General features: G+C 42.1%; 1 long non-coding RNA gene across 1 annotated transcript in view; it reads left to right on the plus strand.

Annotated features, from left to right (window-relative positions):
• Positions 1–15608: 15608 nt before the first annotated feature.
• Positions 15609–26655, plus strand: part of LOC132249137 (uncharacterized) — a 112323-nt gene continuing 101276 nt past the window's right edge. The window contains exon 1 of the long non-coding RNA XR_009460544.1: positions 15609–15670. This is a non-coding gene — a long non-coding RNA (uncharacterized LOC132249137). The remainder of the gene's footprint in view (positions 15671–26655) is intronic.

Below are 26655 nucleotides of genomic sequence, written 5' to 3' on the forward strand. Positions count from 1 at the left end.
AAACATAGTTGAAATATATGTTCACCATGCTATAGCACAAATCTAATGATGAATTTGCAAGCCCTGCCTTTTAGAAAGAGCAATATGCATTCATTCCTTAAGTCTCCCAATTTTACAGTTAAAAAAAAAAGTAAAAAAAAAATTAAAAAAATAAACAAATAAAGGTAAGTTGGCCACTTAAAGCCTTTAGGTCCTGATTCAGGCTAGCAATTTAATCATGTGCTTTAGTACCATTGATGTTGTGGAAACCTCAACATGTTTAAAAAGAATCATTGCGAAAATATTGTGCTAAACATGGCTTCAATGCAGCACTTACACACTCAGAATCATTGATGTGAGCTCCCATCACCTTTCAGCAGCAAGGTACCTAAATGTGTACTTAAAACAAGTAGTCCCATTGATTTGTATATAGGATTGCTCACAGCACCAAGACTGGGGCAGCAGCCTTGGGTGCTGCCTTTTGGGCAGTAGGAGGGGCATAAAAATAGCTGCTGCTACAGCTGGCAGCTGGCCTCACTGCTGCCATCAGCAGGTCCTACCCATGCAAAAAAGCTGCCCAGGGCATAAAGCTTTCCTGTTACACCTCTGAATATTCATATACTTTCAGTTAAGCACATGCTCAAGCACTCTATGGAAATGGATCTATGGACAATATGTTTTGTCTGACATTGTTTAGTTTTGTTTCTGGTCCTAAATGAAAATTTTTTTTCATTGTGAGAACAGAACATACCAAATTAAAAGAGTTGTTTTCCAAAGGTAACATTTTTTGTTTGCTACACATCTCAGTCTATATTTGCTGCTCTGCATGAAATAATTAATTAGAAAAAAACATATCTTACCAGCATGTACTTAAATGTAACCATGCAGTCACTTTGTGCAATGAGACAGCTGAGTGTTTCCTCTTTACCAGTGTGGGAGAGACAATTGTGAAGTCAGGGAGTGAAGCTTTCTCCATTCCGCTGGAGGGGGTGTGCACCATTTATCAAGCTGACTGCACTGTCATATCAGTGGAAGGACCCTGGAGAGCCCTGACCATGAGATTGAAGGTTGGTACCAATTTACTGCAACACAAATGCATTGAACAGGAAAGAGAGAGCTCCTAATCTCTTCAATTTTCTTACATTACCCTGAAGGCCAAGGAATTAAATGAAACAGTAGCTGGTGACAACTTTAGAGGGTCCTGAATGCATGACAGGGAAAGTATTAAAATAGCTCAGTGGTTTTATTTTATATATGTGTGTTAATCTTACCCCTGCATAAGGAACAAGGTTAGAAAAGACTGCCTCTTGGATACACAGCTCCCTGAGACAGAGGTAGAGACAGAGAGAGATTCAGTGCAGTGAATGCTTAATCTAAATCCAGAAAGAACATTTTAAAAATAAGGAAAAATAATAATTCTGAAAAGAAACACAATACAATCTTGGGGTTGCATGGTATTCTATTTGTACGTTCTAAAAAAATGATGTTGCTCCTTTTGGTTTCCAGGAGCATCAAACAGTGCAAAACTATTCATAGGAAGATAATAATTGCTGCAGTGTGTCAGGTCTCTAGTTCACTCAGCCCAGAATCCTTTCTTCAGCAGTAGCACACAACACAAAACACAAAACACCTCAGAAAAATATAAAGAAACCCTACAACAGGTAGAGGTCAGGTAATCTACCCTCTCCTTCCTTCTTTATCTTGTAGTTAGAGTTTGATTTAAACCCTGAAACATACAGCTTTATTTCCCATTTCAAATGCTTTTTTTTGGTTAGCATTAACTATTATAACTCTGGAGGTTATTGTTATCAACATAAATGCCCATTCCTTTTTTGAATCTGGCTTAATTCTGATATCATTGCTTAGTACTTCAGAATCCTCCTCTCCTTTAGTGTAAGTTCAGAGAAATATGAAAATGGGAAGAAGTGATTATACACCATCATCTTCTATACGTATTTAATACTTGCTCAAAACAGAAAGCACCTTCCTTTACAAGGCTACCCACAGGAGCACAGGCATTCAAAATGCTGCTAGCAAGATATCAATAATAATACAATGTGGTTATATATAACTGGGAATAAACTTACAGCATCCTTATACCTGCAATTTAAAGGACTGCTAAAGGCCATAGTTTTGTATCTGCGTGTGGGCTGAGAGAGAGGGGGGTGTGACAATAAAAGGACATACACAATTATTATAGTATTACCATTTGCAATCCCATAGTTAAAGGTCAGTCAGGTTTTCTATTGTAATATCTTCAGGGGTTTATAACTTAGCTATATAAAAATTTGTTCCTGGTTAATACTTTCTATACCAAGGCAGTTTAAGACAGACAGAATCTTTTTTCTTTTATCTTGTTTTGGAGGTTAAAAAATAAAAGATTTATCCTTTATATATTTATTTAAAACAAAACTAGATGTGGACTAATACCAGGTACTCTTTGGTTACTGTATATGGTTAAAACAAGTTGAAACTAACTTTAACATCTAAACAAGTTTAGTTCAAGCAAAAGTTTTCTAAAGAAAAAATATTGTGTTGTATTCTAATGTGGATACTACTCCATCATTTATCCTGAATCTTCACCTTAATTTTTCTCATATATTAAGATATGTTCCAACCTTTCTGAGAGGTGGGTTCAAGTTCTTCTGTTTTTTGGGTCATTAATTTAATCTTAATGACAATTCACTAAATTAACTTGAAATGTAGCTGATAAAAGTGGGTCTTATAAATTGTACCAGTCTCTCTCAAATGCCTGTTGTCATGAACCTATATTCACCCTTATCCCAAAAAATCAGTGTTTCCCTTCACCTCACTGTAAATGGGTACGCTTGAATAAAGTGAAAGTTTTCTTTTCTTGAAACCTTGTCTGGAGCCTTCAGCTTTGGTAAAGTTTGTTAAATTCCTTGTCTGTGCATTTTTCTGTCTTTAAAAGATAAGTGGCCTCATACTTGTTCCTCGCCCAATCAGAGAGATTACTTTTATGAGTGTTTGATTTGAATTAATCAGTCATCTGCTTTATGTTAACATGCAACACTCAGAAGTTGGGACAAATGACAGAATCATTAAAATAGCATGGTTGTTGTGGAGGTGGTGGTATGTGGGTTTTTTTAATCTTCTTTACACAAACGCAAATTCAGTTTCTGGGAGAATCAATTTAATTTGAGTGCATTCTTGCTATCTTCAGTGGCTGTGCCCTTTTAGGTAGGAAATATCATGACATTTGATCTACTGTCATGGATGCATCTGTGCAACCTAACTCAAGGGGGAAAGAGGAAATGATAAAATACCTCCCTTATTAGGAAGGAGAAGAATTAAATTGCTTTCTGCAGAAAATTAAATTATGATAGATGAAGTAATTAGCTTCTAGGATTTTAGATTTGGGGGTGAGGGTCAGGATAGAGGACAGAAAGCAACACTCAAAGGAACATTTGGTTATCCTTCACCAGAACATATTGATGTATAAAAACTCGAAGGTCTAGTACTGAAAGAGGCCAAATGTTCCCATCTGCAGTTGACTTTTAGCTTTTGTCAGGGACTTATTAAACTGTCCTCTGAATCCAGGGGTTGGGGGTTTTTTTTTGGTGCTGAAATGTAGCAGCTTGAGAAAATAAATAGTCAAAAAGATACTGGAAAAAGAGAATTGTCAGTTTGTCAAAGTAGAATACAGTCCTGTTGCTGAAAACAAATATCTTGAATAGGAAGAAGGATTTATATCTTTAAGCAGTTTATTACTTTTGCCACTTGTATGTATCCTCATGAACTCAGGTTTGGGTCAGTGTTGTAAATCAGGTGAGGTGACAGTGAGTGGTGAGGGATTATATCACTATGAAAACACTGGAGCTTTTAATCATCCATTTCCAGACTTTCTACCATTTTAATTTTATTTTTTAAGTTGATTTATGTATTTATTTATTTATTTATTTTTAGTTTTTTAATTTTTAAGGATAGAGATTAATACTGTTATGGTGAGTTCTCTGGGCTCCAGTGGAATACATATTTCACTTTAAAAACTGACTTTTTCCAGCTGCCCTTTGCAAGTGTTTTTGAGTGCTCCTCATCTGACTCCAAATGTGAGAGCTAAGCACAGTTGAAAGTCCTTTCCTCAGAACTTCTAAAACTTTCCTAAGTTTTATTTATTTTTTTAGCATCAATAGCTAGAACAAAAGTCCTATAAAAGGGATATTAATGGGCCTATCAAGGAGGGTTTCCCACCCTGCAAGTCTTTAGGAGGCCTGGAAGATGAGAAAGAGGGAGTTATATCTGCCTGTGTTATAATGAAGGGGAAGGGGGTGGGGAACAAATGTAACAGTAGAGGGAGAACCTTTTATAAACAGTCTGGAGCACTAAATGCCCTAAATTTCTAAAGTTTGATATCCAAAGCTACTTACCTGGCATTCGACCTGTTTAGCTTGAGTTTGCTCCTTTCAAAGTCTGTAGTAAACTCTAATTGGCTTTAGTGGGCTGAGTGCTTTGAAAATCCCATCTATAAAGCTGCTAAGGTGAATGAGTCTCTGCCTTTCTGAGCATCTCTCAGGTTCTCATTAAACTCAAGTGATCTCCATGCTTCTTCCATTTCCCTGTATTCCCTCTTCTTACACCCTGATCTTTTGTGCTGTGCCCATTTCTCTCAGGGTATCCAGGGCCCTCCATCCATGAATACTCTCCCTCAGCTTCCCCAAAAATGTCGTGCCACTCATGCCTTATCCCAATGATGTGCCCTTCTGAATCTGTCTCTTTATTCATCAGAACCTCTCCTGACTCCAGTTCTCCCAACACTCTCTTGCAGTTGATCCTTGGGTATGTAACCATTTAAGGATGCTTATGAACATTACTGTGTTTCCAGTTGAAAACAGTCCCAAGTGAGTTGGATTCAAGGTCTAACACTTGATAACACACATGGGCCAAAAAGCTAAGAGAACAAGAAGTGAAATGTTGTGCGTTACCACTTTGTAGTGCACACATCTCCATACAACTTGGCCTATATGTGCAGGGCTTTCTTCAAGCTAGAAAAAAACATCTCCAATAGCTCAGGGTTGCTTCAGAAGGAGTAAAAATGCTTGCCCTGCCCTGAAGCAGGAGGAAGAGCTGTTAATTTTAAAGAGGGAGGGCCAACAGCTGAGCATCATGAAAGAAGCTGGCCTTTGAAAAGCAGCATTTGGGCTCAGGGAAGAAGATCCTTTGCTCTAGAAGGAATACACCTTTCCTAGAACCCAACCAGAAGATCTCCGTCTGTAGGACTACGGCAGAAGGGCATGAAGGGTAAAAGATTGCACTTGATCTTCTATATGGAATCATAGGATTGTGGGTATGCTGTTCCCAAGGGACTGAGTCATTTGTTAACCCCTTCAGGGGATGTGAAATGAAACACAGCATAACAAAATCAGCATACCTACAACTGGACCCTACAGTTCAACAGGTTAACCTGTCCCTTTACATATGGAGAACAGGTTGGGGAACAGGTAATATTGTATAGCCTGTGTATAGCAGCATACTTGGGTGAATACCTTGTGCACCTGAATAGCTATAAAAAAAACCTGGGACATTTTTGAAATGATAGTTTTTAGGGCTGAAAAATAGAAGATAAAATGTATTATAAAAATGCATGCTGTTGTCACTTCTGCCAGGTTCTAAGTAACTGATAGATAAGCTTTCTGTTAAAAATTAAGTTATGCATTATTCTGGAAATCTGGGAATTGACCCATGCCAGTGATATAAAGACTCTGCTTACAATTATGCTGAGATACAACCTTAATCTCATCGCCGCACCAATTCTGAATATTCTGGCATTTTAGAAGAGAAAGATTCACAACTGAAAGAGCAATAGTAAAGGAAGGGTACTTGTGGTCCCTGAGATCAGTTGTCTGCAATTGCAAGCAACAAACATCATAAAGTCTCTTTCATAAATTGATCAAGCTCATTCTTCAAAAAAAGGACATAAGCACACAATCAGTGTTCTTTGAATATATAAACTTTTTGGAGTCACCCAAGAATGTTATTAGAAGAAGTCTTGACTGATCTGTATCAACACTGGCAGAGCGCAGATGGATTGGTCAAAGGTGAATGATAAATGCCATTGTGACAGATTCCACAGCTATGCATGCCTGTATGTTCACACACACACAAACACATATGTGGATACACAGAAAAGAGTGTATATCTATGCCTAGATATGGTACTTAAATAATCTCGATAAAAATACAACTAAAAATATGTGAGCTTTAGTTTTCCATTGCCTTTCACCTGTTCAAAGTGGGTTAAAGATGCCCTTTTTCTTTTTGTAAAGTTATAAATGAGTGCGCAAGGTATGGTGGACAATCAGACCCATAATATTTTAGCATGCTTTAAATCAATACCTTTGTTATGACTTGAAAAACAATGTCCTTCATGGATTCAGATTAATTTACAGGTATAACACTTAACAAAATAAAAGACAGTAGCTTTGATAAGATCAGCAGGAGAAAGGGGGACTCTTATGCACTAAAGAGCCAGCAATGTTACTCTGAGGCTTGATAATTTAAAAAAATGTGACAGCTAAAACCCACTGGCACATGCTGCAAAGAAGGATGTGATAAAATAATGCTACTCATCTTCAAGGCTGTCAGTTCAGCAATCAGTACTCCTATTCATCTCCGCGGCCTGCTAACTCAGTGCTACCATGCGATAGATAAACCCTAATCCAAGTGACAGCGTTCAAATCAGAACTGATTTGATTGTTCACATATGATACCACAAGACACCAGAAGCCTAAAGAGTTTATAAAAATGCCTGGATGTCTCTTGTAGGCACACTTCCCTCAGAATCTCTTGCGGAGTAGGATACACCAGCTCTTAAACCCGAGGTAATTTGTAGGTCATGAAAATGCTTTGGTGGCGCAGTCAGTTCTTATCATAATCTAAGTCTGGCTAGAGCAGTGAATGCTCAAAAATAAAATGCAGTTCAGACCTTGTAAAACTCACCTGCTTTGCTTTCATATCTTTCTTACAGGAGGTAAAAATCTTTCTCTTTCTTTGCTCAGACAGGAATTGTTCTTGAAGAGATCAAACATGAACACATTTGTTTCTCTGCATACAGTACGAGACATGGGGGAATGGTTATTATGGCACATATTATGGTACCTCGCAAGTCATCTTTGACTCTCAGGATGTAGCAGAGATACTTTCAACAATAATCTCAACAGGGATGGTATTTAAACCTAATGCAGTAATTGGAATTCTGTGGGTATGCCGTCGGAGCTTTACGTTCGGGTTCTGAAACAGAATTCTGAATAATTCTGTGATGATATTGGTGCTCTGTGAAGGTTTCAAAGTTTAGCACGGCTCTCTTATATTTTTTCATTGGCGTCTCTCTAGCTTGTGGAGTGGAGCTTAGAAGAATAATTGTTCAAGTAGTTCAAAAAGACAATGGCACTGTTATAAGTGAAAGCTGCATTTGACCCTCAAGGATGAGACTACAAAGTGAACAACTTTTCAAGTAGGCTTCACGTGTGGAAATTGAGTGAAGTATGGACTTGCAGAGGGCAATAGCTTTTACTTTTAGGCCTAAATCATGGTACAAAAAAGGGAAAAATTGTCCTATGAGTTTTATCATAGGAAATGATAGAAAAGTAGAGTTGGAAGGGACCTCCAGAGGTCATCTAGCCCAACCCCCTGCCAGAGGCAGGATCATACCTATCCAAACCATCCTAAACACATCTGTTATCATTATCCATTATACTAAGGAATACCAAAACCCTGGCTTATTAAGGTGCATAAGCACACACCTCACTTCAAGCTTATGTGAAGTTCCATTTAACTGGAAATAATGCTTAAAGCTTAGGCATGAGGCAAGGCTTTTTGTGGGTGATATCTTTTTGGACTGACTGCATGCTTGAGATAAAGTTAGACAAGCTTTTTAATTCATGGCAGGGCCAGGATTCTTCAGAATGCCTTACATCCAGAAGCTTGTCTAATTTTATCCCAACCGTGCAATCAGTCCAATAAAAGCTATCACCCACAGAAAGCCTTGCCTCTGGCAGAATTCTTGAACCATCATGGCTACACCATCACTCCAATACCAACTAAGTTTAGGCATGAACTTTAATGGCCACAGAATCAAAAATAAATGTTCTGTGAATATCAGCAAAGAAAATTTCCCAAAATTATTGTTGTCCATTGTCCTTGTCATCTTATTTATTAGTGGAAGTATGAGGGGTTGTCTTTCCTTTTTTGATGTTAGGAGTTAGTTTCACAGATCTTGGAGAACTCTGCCAAAAAGCTGTCATGGACTTGAGAAACTAAAGCCACTTTTCTTCCTCCATATCCTACCCTCACAGAGAAGCATAAAGAAGGCAGATACAGTGATCAAATTAAAGAAGTACCATTAAATTTCTCATTCCCCTTTTCAGATGATGTGAATATGGTTGTTAAGGGTGCTTCTGTGCAGTTACAGCAGGGACTGTCTCCACTGCCACTAGGCCATAGTAGGAAGCCCTGAAGTGAAGCATGCCTGAGATAGATTATAATTGCATTCTTAGTGACACACTAAGGCAACTACATTACATCCATTTTGAGGTGTGAAAGTACATACTGGTCATACCAGTCTTCACTATGCCATGTCCTACCATGGTCCAGAGAAGTTGTAGACAAGGAGGGCCTAGGTTTAGGTTTGGTCAGCATTGTGCAGACCAGTTGCATCTGTTTGGTTGGTCCTTCAAGTTTTTGAACGCCTGTAATTTTTCTTCAGTTGTGACTTGGAAACTGTTGAATCCCTCTGCCTTTGATTAATTCTTCTTATAACTTGTAGTTTACCTCCTGGTAATAAGCAAAGCTGCCTTTAGGGAAAATGGCACCCTGGGAGAACTTCCATTTGGTGCCCCTCCCCACCCCTCAAAGTCAGTGGCACTGCAGACGCAGGTGGGTAGGGACACAGGGTGCAGAACAGCAGGCAGGCAGAGTGGCTCCTCTTGTATACTGGCTGAAGGCAGGGGGGCAGGCTGGGCTGGGCATCACTCCTGTTTGGGGTGGGGATCAGCTAGGGTTGGGCGGGAGTAGAGCACTGATGTGAACATGGGCTGCTCACCCGTGTGTGTGTGTGCGTGCATGTGTGTGTGCGTGCGTGCGCGCGCACGTGTAGGGTGCCCCCCTGTCAACATCATCCACCCCCAAGGCTGGCACTGGTAATAAGGTAATTGGTTACTAAGTATTGATGTATAATAATCCATGTGAAAACACCTTTCTCTGGCTGTGCTGCACAGTTTGTATGATATATCTAATGGTGACTTTCATATATCATACTAAAGATATTCCTATTTCTAAACTTGTTCTATCCACATTGTTACATTCCTTGGTGGAGAGGGGGATGTGCACATGCACGCACCCCCCACCCCCACCAAGTAATGAGTATGTATGTGTGTATGTGTATATACATATATATACACACACACACATATATGTTCTACATCAATATGCCCAATGTTCTACAATATGATATATATTATTGTAGAACACTGGACCAAAATACTATAGGTCATATTTATGAAGAGATTTAGGTGTCTAAGGAGTCTGATAGTTGTCTGGGATGATTTACAAAGCCCATAAGCAGCTTAGGTACCTACTTCTCCCTGATTTCATTAGGAGTTAGGCATTTTTGCAAATCTTAGCAGGTACTTCTAAATCTGTAAGCACTTAACTTTTTTCATAAATTTGATCTTACATCTGCTGTAAGTTATATCATTATTATGAAGCACTTCTATATTTGCTGTAGAGCACGGCTGTTCAACTTCCATGTGACTCCTATGCTGTTGGGGGACAACTCCCCAAGATCCTTCTGTTCCCCTCCTCCCCATGCCACCACACAGGCTGAACAGGCAGCACCCAGTATTTCCCCATCTGTGCCGTGTTAGGCCTTCCCCTACCACACAGCACTCAGTAAGGTGGCTGCAGGGGCCCATGGGCTAACTGCATGTTAACCACTTGCTGGCTGCCACTTTGACACCCTTGATAAAGAACATGCAATACAACAATATTGGGAATTTATACTGTGCTCTGAAGTGACATGAAATATTACTGTCAGTAGAGGCACTAGCTCATATACCTTGATATACCCCCTAACACACTTGACTACTGCATTAGTTTAGAAACTTCCACCAGGCTGCTATGATCTTTATTCTGCATATGTCTTAGTCCATTTTTGAGCTGCTGTGATCTGTTGACTTACCCTGTGGTTGCCTAGTTTAATTGTGATTTGTCAAAGCAAACCAGATTACAAACTGTTGTAAATTAAGTCTTTGGGTAGTACAGATGTGTCTCAGCTTATAGCTTCTAGGTAAATAGTGACCTTTCCCTAACTGGATCTTAACTGGATCTTAACTGGATCCACACCCATCTGGAACTGAAGGAGTGGAAGGAATTTTGGGGCTGCTTTTATTTCAAACTAGCTTGTAATGAGTATTTACACACATGGGCTTATTTATCATACAGTAGACAATGTGGCCCATAATACCAATAAAAAAAGGTAATTTCCATTTGTGAAAGCAAGCTTGTTTTTTCTGGGTGGATTTGCTGAAATCCTTTTGTGATGATATGATGTTTAATAATTGGACTGTGAGGAACACAGGTCAGACATTAATGGCTTGCTTGTTTTGGTAGTTTTTATAATTGAGAGGTTTCTTTCCTATAGGCAATGACTTGCTAGTATACTTATGATGGATGTTATATGGTGGTTTCTGTCAGAATATGGTGCATCATAGCATATCACATGATGCCTTGATTTGAGAAACTACAACTGATTGATCCCATTATGCTATTAAGCATTATTTGAATATGCTTTAAAGTCTTTGACTGGCCATATATTTGTATTCTCCTTCACATCCTTGCTTTGGGTATCAGTATGGAAAATACCAGTGTTCTGTGGGTTAAACTGTGAAACTACTCACTGGCCATATTTGGCATCCTGGTTAGCATTGTTAAAATAATTACTTATTTAAGTGGAGCAAGCAACTTGTATGAGCAGATCCTGTCTGTAGGGCTGACAAGATGGTTGTGAGAGGGAACAGGATATGTTGGCACATCTCTGTCCTAACAATTCTGGGTGCTGTTCAGCATCTTGACAAGCTGACTTGCTATAAATAGTCTGTGGTCTTTCATGTGCTTTACATAACTGTTCCTTTATTTTCCCCTTTCATTTTATTCCTTATTTTTCAAAAAAGGAGTGTGTGTGTACGTAATCTAATCATGCCCTTTATCTACAACTCTTCTCCACAGAAAGACTATATAAAGGTGTAGTCAGACATGTATCTCTGGAACAGAGTCTAACAGGTTCAGAAAGGCCTTATATCAATTGATCAAACAATCTTGTTAAAAGAACATGGATTTTTGAACAAGATGAAGTTGGTCTGTGACTGGTCTGTGTGGGCCAGTGCCAAACTTGGGTTTAAAAACCATGGACCCAAAGTCAGGCCTGATATAAGCAGATGCAGCTCCCACTAACATAATTTCAGTCAACAGTGAAGATGGTCCAAGATTTTTAAACATAAATACTAGGTCATGCAAATAAATATGCATCCCTACTAGGTTTGAGGGGTATCTAAAAGCTGTTTCTTTAAAATAGTGGATTTGTTGGTGTTCGTGTCATCAGACATTGGTTTAGGATTTGCTTGGTGTGACCCTGATCCAGCACAACACTTAAATTCATAACTCATGCTTAACCCGTGCTTAATATGGGACTGCTCCTGCTGAAAGCTAAGCATGTGTAGCCCAGGTAACTTGGGTAAATACTCCCCTTTTCCAATTGAAGGGGATTGTTATCTGGCAGGTGTGCTGTGGGGTGGGAACTGCAGACCGCTCAGTTTCCCTCCATCCCTATAGAACCAAGCCAGGGGACTTAACTATATACAAATTTATTTACATTAACTTATCCCAAAGAAAAGAAACATGAATATAAACATATGTAATATATATAAGTTATCTAAATAAATAACATAAACAATATCCTCTGGGTAAATGCCATAAAACCTTATACCAGTGCTCCAGATACAGGTTAAGTCACAGGTGAGTATCTGACCTGAAACAGATAAACCCCAAAATAAACATAGAAAGCTAACAGATAAACTATAGATAAGCATGGGTGAACAATAAATAAGCCACAAGTAAATACAAATAAACAACAGGTGAAATAATAGCAACAGGGGGTCCCAGCAAAGTGCTAGGACTCTACTCAACTACTAATTTACAAACATGAGAGTTCACAATGTAAGGCATGACATCACACCACTTATGGCGCAAGAACCCCAAAGATAAACTTCAACCCCAGGGGAAACCCCAATGCCCTTGAGCTTTTCCCAAGCCCTACAAGGAAGCTGATAACTTTAGGGTGGCCCTCCCAGTGGGACCTCCACTTTCAAGAGCCCTTAACTAACCAGGGGGGCTCCCACTCCCCTGTGGAAATCCTCTTTTCCCTGCAATTCATGGCTCCCAGGCCTGGAGGGTGGCCCTCGTCCTCTGTGCCAAGCTGCTCTCTCGCCTGCAGTGGGCTTCGCATGGGTCGCTGTTCCCTGGAACAGGGCTCCTCTATGCAGGGCTTCTGGGGCCTCTGGCTTGGCCCTGTTGGCTGGCTCAGTAGCCTGTGCACTGTCTGGCTCCCTGGACGCAGCCTTTTGCAATAGGTTGGAGGCCTGGGCTGCCTCATGCAGTACCAGGCTCAGTCCACTCCCGGACCCCCTGTGCAGTGCCTCCTGCACTGAGCTCCCAGCCTCATTCTGGGGATTGGGGACCTGAGCTGTCCAAGAACTTTAAAGGTACTACTCCATGCACCAGCCTGTGCACCGTGTCCCTGGCTGCACGCCAGAGGTTGCAGACCTGAGCCACTTCACGCATCTCTCAGGGTCTGGACGTCATGCGCCATGCTGCACACCGAGAGCCTAGCTGCTGGAGCCGTCTGCCATTCCCTGCTGATGGAAGTCTTCAGGGGTGCTTCTGGGCTACTGCTTCACCCTGCTGAGCAGGTCTCCCTAGCTCTTCTAAGCCCCGCTCTTCTCTCTTCTCTGTCCAGGATGTGTTCCCTTGAGCTGGGCACACAGCTCCTTTTATACTCCCCAGGGCTCCGCCCCTGAAGTCTTCCAGACCTGAGTGTTGCAGTCTTCAATCAGGTCCAAGGGGGTGGAGAACTCCTCTTCCCCGCCCCTCATGAAAGGGGTGTGGCTTCACTCCTCTTGCTGCCAATCAAAACAGCAAGATTTCAAGCCTGGGACTCAATCCAAGCTCCAAAAGGCAAGCCTGCTATACATGCATTTATGTACCTTGCTAAATCAGTCAGTCAGACTAAAACCTGTTTTTGAAACTTCCTTGAAAAGTGCTAATCCAATTGATTTGGCAACTCTCTTCAAATACATTTTTCATAACCACATTTTTCCCATTATTTGGGCACCCCTCTTGAGTGTCAAATTTCATAGTTTTGTCTTTCATTTTTATCCTGTGGTGATTACACCAGGGTTTGTTTGGTTTTTTTCCATTCATAGAATCATAAAAGTAGGAATGGAAACGACATAAGAAACCACATAGTTCCACCTTCTACTCCAGGAAGGAACATCTTGGTCTTAACCATTCTAGCCAAGTGTTTGTCTAACTCATGCTTAGAGTGTCCAGTAATGGAAATAACTTAGCTCTTCCAGGTAACCTGCTCCAGTACCTAACCTAACCACTCACCCTAATACCCAATCAAAACATGCCTTGTTGAAATTTATACCCATTATATCTTGTCCTGTCCCCTGTGGGCACAGAGAGGAGTTGACTGCCATTGACTTTATAACAACCCTTTCTTTTGTATTTGAAGATTCAAACGATACCAAATTCCCTGCTCCTTAATTCCTCTTCCCAGCAATGAAAAAAACCAGATGCTTTATTTGTTTTAATTATCCAGACTTGATCATCATCATTAGGGTGGCTAAAACACTTAGTAGTAATTTTTTTATTTTGTTTTTTAAAAAGTCAAGTCATGTTTGGAGGGGTAGGGAGAAGAGTACTTACCTACGCTATCTTATCATGGTAGGTGAATTTTGGCAGGCTTTCACAACCTCTGGTTCAGAACCCTACATGAATGCAGATACTTTTTCCTGCCTGTAACTCCTTGTGTTTTATATGCTGTACATGTAAGTGCTCTCACAAGTATGATCTTCAGATTTTAAAATCTGTTAGAATTATTCATCAAAAATGAACTCTGACTGTTTGTTAGCAGCTGTTTGGGTAAAATCCATGCTATTGCATTGCTAGTCAAGTTAAAAAATAGTCTCAGAGTCTGTATAGCATTTCTTTATTGTTTTATTTGATAGTAAGAAGAGAGATAACCTTGCTGAGAGGGTGACAAATTCAGTTACAGTCAACCAGTACTTGACAGTTTCTATCAGAAAACCAAACAAGGGAAGAGTATGTATGTCTGCTACCAGCTGTCACAGTATTGAACAATGAATGTTTGATGAACTCGACCTGCAAATACACACATTCCTGTGAAAGTCAGCTTTAAGTAGTGACTGGGCTAACAAAATTAACAAGAATAGGCCTTTGTGGATACATATATATGTATATATATATCACTTCAGTTATTTATTTAGGTTTCTGTTGAAAAAGATGCAAAAGGTAGAATCTTTAGTTATAACTGTATTTATTTTATTAAATATTATATATGGGACCAAATCCAGCCATGTGGTAATGACAAGCATCTCTATGAAAGTCATTGGTGTTGCACCTTCTTACAGCAGGCTGATTTTGGACTGTGCTGTTCATATAGCAATAATCAACCATTTGCAAGTTTCCAAAATAATTTCACACTGACATGTTGTATGTATAAAATCTGTTGAAGGTTTTCACTTTTTATGGTAGCATTGATGTGGTGTTGTAGCTGTGGTGCTGCAGGAAAAGGGGAGAGGCAAGAATTTTTATGGGTGATATCTTTTATTGGACCAACTGCATGATTAGGATAGACTCAGACAAGGTTTTGGCTATCACAGTACCTTTCCTCTAGCCTGTGGGAGAGAAGCAAGCACAGCAGAGCTAAATAGTAGGGCTGTGTGAAGCTTTGGTAGCTGATTTGATTCAGAGGAGATTTGGCCCGAATTGGGGAGACCAAGTAAAAGCTCGGATGCTTTGATGATCAATTAGAAGCATCTGAATCGATTCAGAAAAGCTTCAGAAAAAGATTTGGCTGATTCACAGATTCAGCCACAGACTAAATGGGTAGCTGACAGCTGCCTCCAGCTGGTAAGTCTGTTGGGGTTGAGGCAGTGGGGAGGGAACGGGTGCAGGGAAAAGAGGAATTGGGGCTGGGTTGGCTGCCCAGCTAGGATGGGAGCGCATTACTCAGAGAAGGGAGTGGGGGGTTGGGCGCGGGATGTGAGCATGGCAGTACTGGGAGTGGGGGCTATGCCCTGCTGATGCTTACCTGGTGTCTCAGGGCACTTAGCTGCCTACTCCTAAAAGACCAGAAACTGCCTGGGAAGAGCCCAAAGGGCCACACAGGAGCCCAGGTGCAGGTTGCCATGGCAACCAGCTAATAAGGAAATTAGCCTGCACCTGCAGCTGGTCAGCTGGCCGGAAGGGGCAGAGCCCTGGGCCCATATAAACTCCAGGATGGGGACTAGGAGGCAGTTCTCTGCTGGTAGCCAAGGGAGAAGGAGCCCTCCTGAAGCATGTGACGGGAAGAAGCCTGACTAAGGTCTACTAAGGTAAAGGGGCTGAGCACACCTTATGTAGCTTGTGTTATGTTATAGCCCAGGAGCTTATGTTTTGTATGCTGCTTTACAAGACTGGTGGTTTGGATGCTATTTGGGAAAGGAGGAGGCCTCATTGGGGGCCCACAGTACAGTGGGGACCCCGGTGCCAGAGTGGGCACGGCATCTGGGATGCACAGACCCTGGCACCAGAGAGGGCGCAGAGACATGGGCTGCAGCGCCAAGGGGAGTAGGGGTGCAGAGACACGGGCTGCAGATGTCCCTGCGCCCCTCGGCACTGGGCTATGGGCTGCAGAGAGCCCAGTGAGGACAAGGGGCTGAATTATAATGAGGCCTAGAAACGAGAATGCCAGTACCATCTGCAAGGCTTGGGGCATGGTAAAGGGGTGGTCCAGATACCCCTGAAACACCCATTGTGAAATAGGACCTACAAGCAGTCTGGGAACCCATGGGGTTCAGAAAGTCCATCAAATTATGTCCAAGCGGACTTAAAGGCAGCCTCCCTATTTATATTTTCCATCAAAGACATGGCGGGCGAGAACTGAGGGTGGCCATTGGGCCAAATTGGCACAGTTGAGGGGCCTTAGGAGATCACGGCCATCCTTGAGGATGCCATGCCACTGCACCTAGCCAAGGCAAGTGGGGCCAGGATGCAGGCATGGCTAGCTCCAGGTGGAAGGGGGCAAGCGGCAACAGGTCATAGCCCCCACTCCCAGTGTTGCTGTGCCCGCATCCCATGCCCCCTGTGCCAGCTGGTAAGTGGAAGCAGGGCAGAGTCCCTACTCCCAGCGCTGGGAGCAGGGGCTATGTCCTGCTGCCAGCCAGAGTGAGCCGTGCCTGCATCATGCCCTGCCCCACACTGGCTGGGCAAGCAGCAACAAGGAAGAGCCCCTGTGGCTCCCCCTGCTGGGACAGAGGCAGGCACAGCTGGGGCAGCCATGGGAGAAGTCCCCACTGCTGCCGTACTCAGCCCCATTCCCTGCCTGGCCGTGGCCTCCCAGCACTTAAACAAAAAAAAAAATGCCCTGCGCTCACTGACTGCAGGAGTGGTGACTGAGGCCTCTAGGTGCTCATGGTAGAGCCCCCCTGTGCAGTGTGGGGCAGTGCGGGGATTACCCCCCAACCACTTGGCACCTATGCTGCAGCACCCCTTGCCACAGGTGCAGCATGGCTCAGCAGGATATTGTGCACTGTTTGGGATATGGGGCCACTGGGGCTGAGTGGTGCCGGGCTGCAGGTGACACGGGGGGGGGGGGGGGGCAGCCCCAGCTCCAAAGTGATTCAAACAGGGAGCTGGGGAATTGAACCAGCTCAATTCCCCAGCTCCCTGTTTGATTTTCCTGGGAGCTGGAGCAGCTCCATGTGTCAGCTGGAGCCTGACACAGCTCGGCCACAGTGGCCCCAGCTCCCAGAAAGTGTGCAGTGACCTGTCGAGCCACAGTGCACCTGCGCCATGAGGCAATTGCCGCACGGCTGCCAGGTGGGGAAGGGGTGATCCATGCTGCATGGGGGGGCTCTGCCACAAGTGCCCAGAGGCCCTGATTGCTGCTGCAGCCAGTGTGGCTTTTTTCTTTTTTTTTTTTTTTTTTTTTTTTTTTTTTTTTAATTATGAAGTGCCAGGAGGCTGGGCCCAGGTGGGGGATGGGGCCTGGCAAGGAAGCCATGGGGACTTCTCCTGTGGTTCCCTCTGCCCAGGTAGAGGCAGGCACAGCCAGAGGAGCAGCACGAGAACATGCAACTGCCCAGCTGTGCCTGCCTCTCCCCAGCCAATCCGAATCATCCAATCTCTCCAAATATTCCAAATGATTTGGCCAAATCTGTTCAGGACAGCGAGCTGAATCTCTGAATCAAATCACTGTCCAATGAATCAGCCAAATCCAAATCCAAATTGAATACTTCCCTGTTTGCACACGCCTGCTAAATAGCAGATGGAACAAAGGCTTGTGTAAAACTCGTATGTAAATAAAAACTGGATGTAAAAGAAGTTATTAGGTAGCCAGCAGACAAGAGAAATGTGGTGAAAACCTGATTATTAAAGAGCAGGATAATTCAGGAGGGTTATCATTGCCTATGAAGTGTAGAGTTTAGCAAGTATCGGGTAGATTATAATGGGCCATGTAGTCACTATCTATGTCAGAGATGGCCAACCTGAAGTACACTTGCTACATGTCCACAAATAATCTCTGTGTATGAGACATGGCAAATAAGGGAGGGGGTAGGCAGCACAGCAGCAGATGGCAGTCAGCAGAAAGCAAAGCAGTAAATTAGGGATGAAGGTTGTAGCCATGTCAATCTAAAAGCAAAAGCAGTCAGTGTAGTAGAAGAGACATCTTTTATTAGACCAGCTATGTAGTTGCAAAAAAAAAATATATATATTTGCAAGCTTTTGGGCTCACATGCCTTTCCTTGGGCAAAGGAGAATGCAAAGATTGTAAAACTTCTCCCAGGTAGAAATCAAACTTTATATTGCACAGGAGACCTAGAAGGTGATATAAATTCTCCTGTGCGGAAAAGTTGATTTTATGCAAATTAGGCTCGGATACAAATTGGAGCAGTCTATTTACCTAAGAGGTGTCTGATGGCAAGCAGGATGTTGAATTTTGCTTCTTTCTTGTTAAGATGTTTCACAGGAAGACTGGTGAATAGAAAGTTTCTCCTGAGCAAGGAGGTTTTGTTGTGGTGAGGCTGCTCTGCAAGTACGCAAATTTGGCACAAAATAAAGGGCTGGAGCAGCAGTTTTAGCCTCCAGGTCTCAGGGTGTTGAATTTTGCTTCTTTCTTGTAAAAATTATGAAGTTTTCATTTTAAAATGGCTAATTACAATATCTTCCATGTATCAGAGATAAAGGTTGTAGCCATGTTAGTCTAAAAGCAAAAGCAGTCAGTGTGGTAGAGGTGATATCTTCTATTAGACCAACTAGATAGCTGCAGAAAAATTTATTTTAGTTGCAAGCTTTTGGGCTCACGAACCCTTCCTCAGGCAAAGGAGAATGCAAAAGTTCATACTATATGAAGCTTCATTTCTACCTGGGAGAAATTTTACAATCTTCACATTCTCCTTTGTTGAGGCAGGGCATGTGAGCCTGAAAGATGCAAATTTTTTTCTTTATTTGCAGGCTATCTAGTTAGAACAGTAAATTAGGCAGAGAGCAGATTGGGCAGGGGAAGGGGATCAACATGACACTTGGGGAGAAAATGTGGGTTAATTTATGGCATGTCTACCAAAAAGGTTGGTTCCCACTGGTCTATGTTAAGTCCCTGGTTCCCAGTGTCCAATAGATCAGTGAAGTTTAGAACATAATTAGTGCCATACTGGGTATGTCTACACAAGACACTACATCACTACAGTGACATAGCGTTGGCAGGCACAAACCATGATGCTGCGGCTACATTGTGGTAGCAACATGCTCCCTTGCTATAGCATGTTGCTACAGTGATGTAGTGGCTAAAAATAACCGGGCACCTCTGACATGGTGCAATACAGGCTGTTACTGCACCCTCATTTAGTACTTCCAAAAGGCATGCCCACTGAGTCAAATCAATGGTCCATCTACCTACCTCAAAAGGTGGCAGAAATGGATGCTATAGAGCTGTAGTCTTCCACCCTTTTTCATTTGCTGACCCCTAAAAATTTCCAAATGGAGGTACGGATGCCTTTGGAAATTTTAAATGGGGGTGCAGACCCTTTACAATTCAAAGTGTGATTATTCAGATACTTTTGATTGATCATAGTCATTTTCTGTACAACCCTTAGACATAGTCTGATGACTCCCAGGGGTCCATGGACCACAGGTTGAAAATCACTGCTATAGATGGAGAGGATTGAACCATATATATCTAAATTGATGTATCCACTATTTGATTTCCCTCCCTGGCATCCAAAGTTATTGGTTAAGAGATTCCAAAGGAAACATCTCCAACCATTCTTTTCAGCAGCTATTAATAGTTATATTATCCATGAATTTACTTATTCCTTTTTTTGCACCCAGCTATGCTATCTGCCTCTACCACCTCCTGTGACAATGCATTCCACAAGTTAACTAGGCATTGCATTGAAAAGTACTTTCTCTTGTTGGTTTTAAACCGGTCTCCTAGCTCTTCTTCTAGCTTCCTTGTCACATACTACGTTTCCCAGAATTGTGCACAAGTGATGGCTCTCTCCATTGCTGCAGTGAGGTTCTTGTTCATACAGGTCTCACCAAAGAGTCAGCAAATGAGCATGTGCTCTAGAGTCTGCACTTGACCACACTGGCATGTATTTGTGCTATTAGTGTAGCCCCATTTGATCTTGGGGGTTTTTTTTGATCTTCCAGTTTGCGTGCACAGGCAAATTGGGCATCACCATGTTGGCCAGCTGCTAGTATGTAGATCCACACCTTTAGAAAGGTCCTCCTGGGTTCCAGGTCTTTTTCAGAGCACCTCATTACACCTAATCTTTCCTTTTATAACTTTAATTGTATCTGTCAGCCATCATGTCCAATGATGCAACACTGGTCACAAAACTCTTTCACATTTTAAGCTTTTTAGGTACTTCTGGGTGACAATAGAGTGGATGCCTGGGATCTTCTGTCTGCTATAATCTTGTTTGGCTTGCTACCTTTCTTCTGATATCAGGTGGTGCAATGCCAGCCAGTAAGTAGTGGCTATCCTTTGGTGTTGGCTTTACACATCTTGGTATTTCAAAACAGCTGCCATTTAGATCTAGGTCTATTTTCTTGGCATGAACTGATTGTTCCCATGCTGGACATACATACTCTGCAGTGGAGTATCACAAAGCAATAGCAGTGGTTCATAATGTAGCTGGGTTCACTCCCCATTTTGAGGTGACCAACTTTCAAAGTATGTTGTTGTGGGCCTGACTTTTTCTCTTTTGTCTTCTCTATATGTGCTGTGAAGCTAAGTGTTCAGTCCAATGTAACCCCCAAGTACAAAAATTTGGGTGATTAGTCGGTAGGATTCCATCCCAGGTGATGTTTTATTTCCGCTTGGCTTCTCTGTGGCGTAGGTGAAAAGCTGTGAGCTGCGTCTTGGCTGGGTTGATGTGAAGCTGGTTCTTATTGTAATCTGAAAGGTTGCTCAGTGCATGTCAATCTGTTCTCAACAGTGGCAAAGTCCTTGTCTTGTGATGTGATGCAGAGATCATCAGCATATATGAAGATCCTCAGGTTATTCTGTATGCGTTGTTCATTGGTATATATGTTAAAAAGGATGGGTGCAAGCACATTACTCTGTGGGGGGCAGTTTCATTGTTGTCTCCAGCAGCTCTGTTTCTTGCACAGTTGTACATAAAAAATATCTGTTCTCCAAAATAGATCAGATGAGCTGCATTAGGTGGTAATTGTGCATCATATTGTAGATTTTGACAAGCAGGTTTTGGTGGTTGACTGTGTCATATGCAATGGATAGGTCTACAAACACAGCACCTGCTATCATCCCTTTCTCAAATCCATCTTGTATATGCTGGATGATGTTTAGTATTTGGCTAGTGCAGGACTTGCCTGGTGTAAATCCAGCTTGTTCTGGTGTTAGATCTTATTTGATAAGAGGTGAAAGGCAATAGAGAATAAGGCATTCATAAAGCTTATAAAGATGGCACACAAGTGACACTGGCCTAAAGTTATCTGGGCCAGAGGCATCCTTCCCTGGTTTTAATTGAGCTATTACATGGGCTTGTCTCCATAACTGAGGGAGACTCTAAGGGTTGATGAACAATTGTTGAAAAGGCATAATACCCATAAGTGGGTTGCAGGACCAAAGTGTTTGATCTGCTCTATGCATATGAAGAGTCCAGCTAGTTTGCCTTTCTTCAAGTGACATATTCCAGTGTCAAGTTCAGCCATTGTGTATGGCATGCTAAAATGATTCTCCTCCAGATCAGTTTGCCCTGTAATTCAAAGTTTAGGCTGTTTGTTGGAAGCTTTACTGTTTAGCAGAAATTGGTGAGCCACCCAGATGATGTGATGCTGTGGTGTTGCTGTACTTTCTTTGAGTTGTTACTCAACTTGCAAAAGATTAACAATGCTTTTCTGATATTGTGGGTCATAGCTTTAATCAGTTCTTTCCATTTCCAGCACCCTTCGTCTTGGAGCTTATTAGTTAGGGCTGTCTCCACTGCAATAGTGTCTTCAGAGAAAGGATCTTGGAAACATTTCCTGGTATTTTTTTTGTATTCAGCTGCTAGTACGGAAGCAAGCCTTGATATACACTCAGTTCTGCATCCTTGAGGTATATACCTCTTGGAGGTTTTGTGCAGTGCATTCATAAATAGGTCATAGTTATCCAAGACTGGTTTGATGTGTGTCACTTTTTTTGTTAGGGTCATCAGAAAAGCCTCCCCAGTCTGCTTTCTTAAAATTGAAGGATCTATGTATTTGTACTATATTTGGAGCTATGGCTGCTGTGACATTGATAGCAATTGGTCTGTGCTGTGTGGGGAATGGGTTCCAACATGTCTTTTTTGCACATAACTTCTATATTGGTATCAACAAAGGTGAGATCTGGATTATAGCTTCATCTCCTTCTGAGTCTTTAATTAAAGACTCAAGTAGCTTTGAGTCATGGATCAGGCTCCTAGTACTTTCAGGGGGTGTCTCCTAGTTCTTGTATTCTGGGACTTGATGAACAAGAGTTCCCTGTTCACTTGGTCCACATCCTTCATGATGTTATAGGCCTCTGTCATTCATCTTCCCTCCCCGCCTCTAGCCCCCACCAGCTGCCTCGGTTCCAAACTGGAGTCCAACCCTTTTTAGTCTTTCCTGGTATGGCAATTGTTTCATGACTGAGTCTCAATTTGTTTTCAATTTTCCTTCTTAATGATTCCCAATATTTTACTGTGTGGGTGGGGGGGGGGGGGTTGGTCATTGATACACATTTTTTTGTTTCCAGGCATTTTGAAAAATTGTGACTTCTCAACATGCCAAATTTAAGTTTAAGAATGAAATTTGCATACAGTGTGAAAATGTAAAAGAGCTAAAAAGACACCTAGGACACACTCCCAGTTTTGGGAGATTCATATCCTTCTGCACACTGCACCCTTCTCTGTCTCCCAAAGGAAAGAAACAATGAACTCACTACAGTTTAAATACAGATGAGCTACACCTTGGAAAGTAAAACTAGATCTATGACCTATGAGATTTAATTTGGCTCTTCATAAACTATGTTACCCATTTTCTATCGCTGTTGTCAACTTTTAAACTTCATTCACAACTCCACAAATAAATGAGTAGCGTATACAGAGAATTAAAAAAAAAAAAAAAGTTGTCAGATTAAAAAGGTTTGCTACAACTAAAGGGAAAACCTACAGAGACATTTGTGAGATAAAATATTTTTTTTTATTATTCACAATATATGGTTTGTGTTTGACAGCTTTCTATAACATGTATTATTAAATACTAGGGACCAAACTTGCTTTCTATTGAGTTGTCCTTCATACATTACTTAAAGTACTAGGCAGTCAGGATGGCAGAACTGAGTCCTGTGGGATTACCTTTTGCTTAGAAAATGTACATTCTGAACAAAAAGTGTGTGTGTGTGTGTGTGTGTGTGTATATATAATAAAAAAAAAAATTAAAACTACAAATTAAAATTACACACTGTATTGAACAATGATATAACCAAAAGCTTTTCAAAATCTTTTTTGAAAAGATCTACCAGTATCAATCAATGTCTATACAATGCATTTAAGAACATATAGTTACTTCCTGAAAGTCAGTGACTAAAGACTGTAGATGATACTTATATTAGCTGCAATCCCAAACCTGACTTCATAGAATCATAGAAGTAGGGTCGGAAGGGACCTTGTAGATCTTCAAGTCCGACCCCCTGCCTGGGCAGGAGGAAAACTGGGCTCAAGTGACCCCAGCCAAGTAGGCATCGAGCTGCTTCTTAAAGACCCCCAGGGTAGGAGCCAGCACCACTTCCCTTGGAAGTTGGTTTCGGATCCTAGCCGCCCTAACTGTGAAGTAGTTCCTACGGATGTCTAATCTGAACCTACTTTCCAACAATTTGTGGCCGTTATTCCTTGTTATCCTGGGGGGCGCTGGGGGAAACAAGGTCTCCCCCAAACCCTTCTGGTCCCCCCCTAGTGCATTTATAGATGGTCACCAGGTTCCCCTTCAGCCTTCTCTTGTGAAGGCTGAACAGGTTCAGGTCCAGTAGCCTCATTGTAGGGTCTGCCCTGCTGTCCCCAGATCATGCGGGTGGCCCTCCTCTAGACCCTCTCAATGTTGTCCACATCCCTCTTGAAGTGGGGTGCCCAGAACTGGACACAGTATTCCAGCTGTGGCCTGACCAGTGTCGCGTAGAGGGGGAGGATCACCTCCTTGGCCCTACTTGAGATGCACCTGTGGATGCACAATAGGGCCCAGTTAGCCCTGCCAACCGTGACCTCGCATTGTCGGCCCATGTTCATCTTGGAGTCAATGATGACTCCAAAATTCCTCTCTGCCTCCGTGCTCTCAAGAAGGAAGTTTCCCATCTTATAAGTGTGTTGCCGGTTACTACTGCCCAAGTGCAGCACTGTGCACTTGTCCGTATTGAAACGCATCCTGTTTTTGTTAGCCCACCCGTGCAACCTATCCAGGCCTTTCTGCAGTTTTTCCCTCCCTACTAGCGTGCCCACCTCACCCCAAATTTTGGTATCATCAGCAAATTTGAACAGGTTGCTTTTCACCCCGTTGTCCAAATTGCTGATAAAGAAATTGAACAGTGCGGGCCCAAGGACCGAGCCCTGGGGGACTCCGCTGCCCACTTCCCCCCAGGTCAAATATGACCTGTCCACCACCACCCTGAGTACGACCCTTCAGCCAATTTGCAATCCATCTGACCATGTAGGCATCAATGCCACAGTCACCTAGTTTTGTTTTTTTTTTTAATGAGGATGGGGTGGGACTTTGATACTGTTGTACTCAGTTGGCCAGGTTTGGTGTTGACAGTAGTGTAGTACTGGTTTTGTAATTATTTGTCTGTTGAACTGCCTAGATTCAAGATAGATATGAGCTGGTATAATTCTGTGGAAACTAGTGGAATCGCACTTCGATTCCTCAGGCTATTATTACCTGAAATAATATTCTCTCAACCCACTCATTACCCTTGTCCTTCTAGTTCTCTTGCAAAACATGAGGAATTTTTTTTTTACTCACAGTGGCAATGAAATGTTACACAAATATATTAGCATCCTGCTTGTCACTGCAAAAAGGAAGATTTTTGTGCCATCCTCAGCTGACACACAAGCATGCACTTGTTTATCTGGTTAGTGTCAATGGAGAAACTCTTTGGCTAATGTTTTATATTACACTGTTCCTTCTGTTAGTAAACTCATGAGTGTGGTGATAAACTAGTAAGGATAAGTACTGTGACCCATTGCCTGGCTTGGCATTTGCTTTAACAGTTCAGATTTGGCAACATTAAGTAACTGAAGATTAATGTTGCTTCTGGTTTAATATTTAAATAAAAATTCATCTTTGGGAATCAAGGTATACGTTATTTTTTATCTTTGTATTTAAATAAAGTTATGTCCCCAGATTTTCCCCTCCTAAAAAGATGAGTTGTATTCTCCATGTTTGTAAGTATGGCAGTCTAAAGGTATGCCATGCTGAGTAAGAAAAAAGGGAAGAGCAATTGAGGAAATTTAGTTGGGAGAGTCGGAAGAACTTTTTGAATGTAAGGGTTGTTAAACATTGGAACAGTCTACTAAGAGGAACTATAAACTCTCCATCCCTGGAAATTTTCAGGAGCAGATTAGACAGACATTTGGCTGGGATGGTTTAATCTGGGATGATCCTTCCTTGAACAAGAGACTAAACTAGATCACTTCAAATAGTATCTTCCAGCCCTGCTTTCTAGGATCCTTACCAGCTTACTCCTATATCAGAGGAGTGCATCAGGAGCTCAGTGAACAACTGTTCACTAGGGCACCCCTGGGGAAGACCAGGACTAATGGATACAAACTCCTGGAAGGCCACTTCAGGCTTAATACCAGGAAAAACTCCTTCACAGTCAGGGTGTCCAGACTGTGGAATAAAGTCCCTCCAGAGGTGGTGCAGTCACCTACCCTGGAGGTTTTCAAGAGGAGACTGGATGGTTATCTCACTGGGGTCATTTGACCCCAGTTGTCTTCCTGCCTAGAGTGTTGGGGCTGGACCCGATGATCTGCAAGGTTCCTTCCAGCTCCTAACAATCTATGAATCCTATCTCCAACGTCAGTAACCAACGTTTGTGGTGGTTGTTTTTTTTTGTTTGTTTTTTAATGACAAAATAGTTTAGTCACAAATTTGCCTTGCCTAACTTTGGGAGCTACATCACAGCAGCCAAAAGCGTTCTTTTAATTTTGTTCAAATTTCCATCACACTTTTGTGGATGGAAGAATGTCAGGTTAGAGAGAAATGGGGGACACATGTAGTACTATATCAATGTGAACATAAAACAGAAGGAAATTAATTTGAGAATGGACAAGAACACAAAACAATTTCACAGCTCTGTAGATTTAGTGAAAAGTGCGAAGAAGGACCTAGCATAGCTTTGTGACTATAGAATCATTAAAAAATTGAGTTGGAAGGGACCTCAGGAGGTCATTTAAACCAAACCCTGCTCAAACCAGGACCATCCCCAACAATATGATCCCAGCCAAGGCTTTGTGTAGCCAGGTCTTAAACTTCCAAGGATAGAGATTCCACAGCATCTCTGGGTAACCTTTTCCAGTGCTTTACTATCCTCTTAATGAGAGAATTTTTCCTAATATCTAAGCTAAACTTCCCTTGCTGAAACTTGACACCATTGTTCCTTGTTCTGTCATCTGCACCACTGAGAACAGTCCAGCCCCATCCTCTTTGGAACCTCCCTTCAGGTAGTTGAAAGCTACTATTAATCCCCTCTCAGTCTTCTTGTCTCCAGACTAAACAAGCCCTGTTTCCTCGCCCTCTCTTCAAGTCATATGCCCCAGCCTCCTAACCACTTTTCTTGTCCTTCACTGGACTGTCTTCA

This window comes from Alligator mississippiensis, chromosome 3 (assembly GCF_030867095.1).
Source record: "Alligator mississippiensis isolate rAllMis1 chromosome 3, rAllMis1, whole genome shotgun sequence".
NCBI lineage: Eukaryota > Metazoa > Chordata > Crocodylia > Alligatoridae > Alligator > Alligator mississippiensis.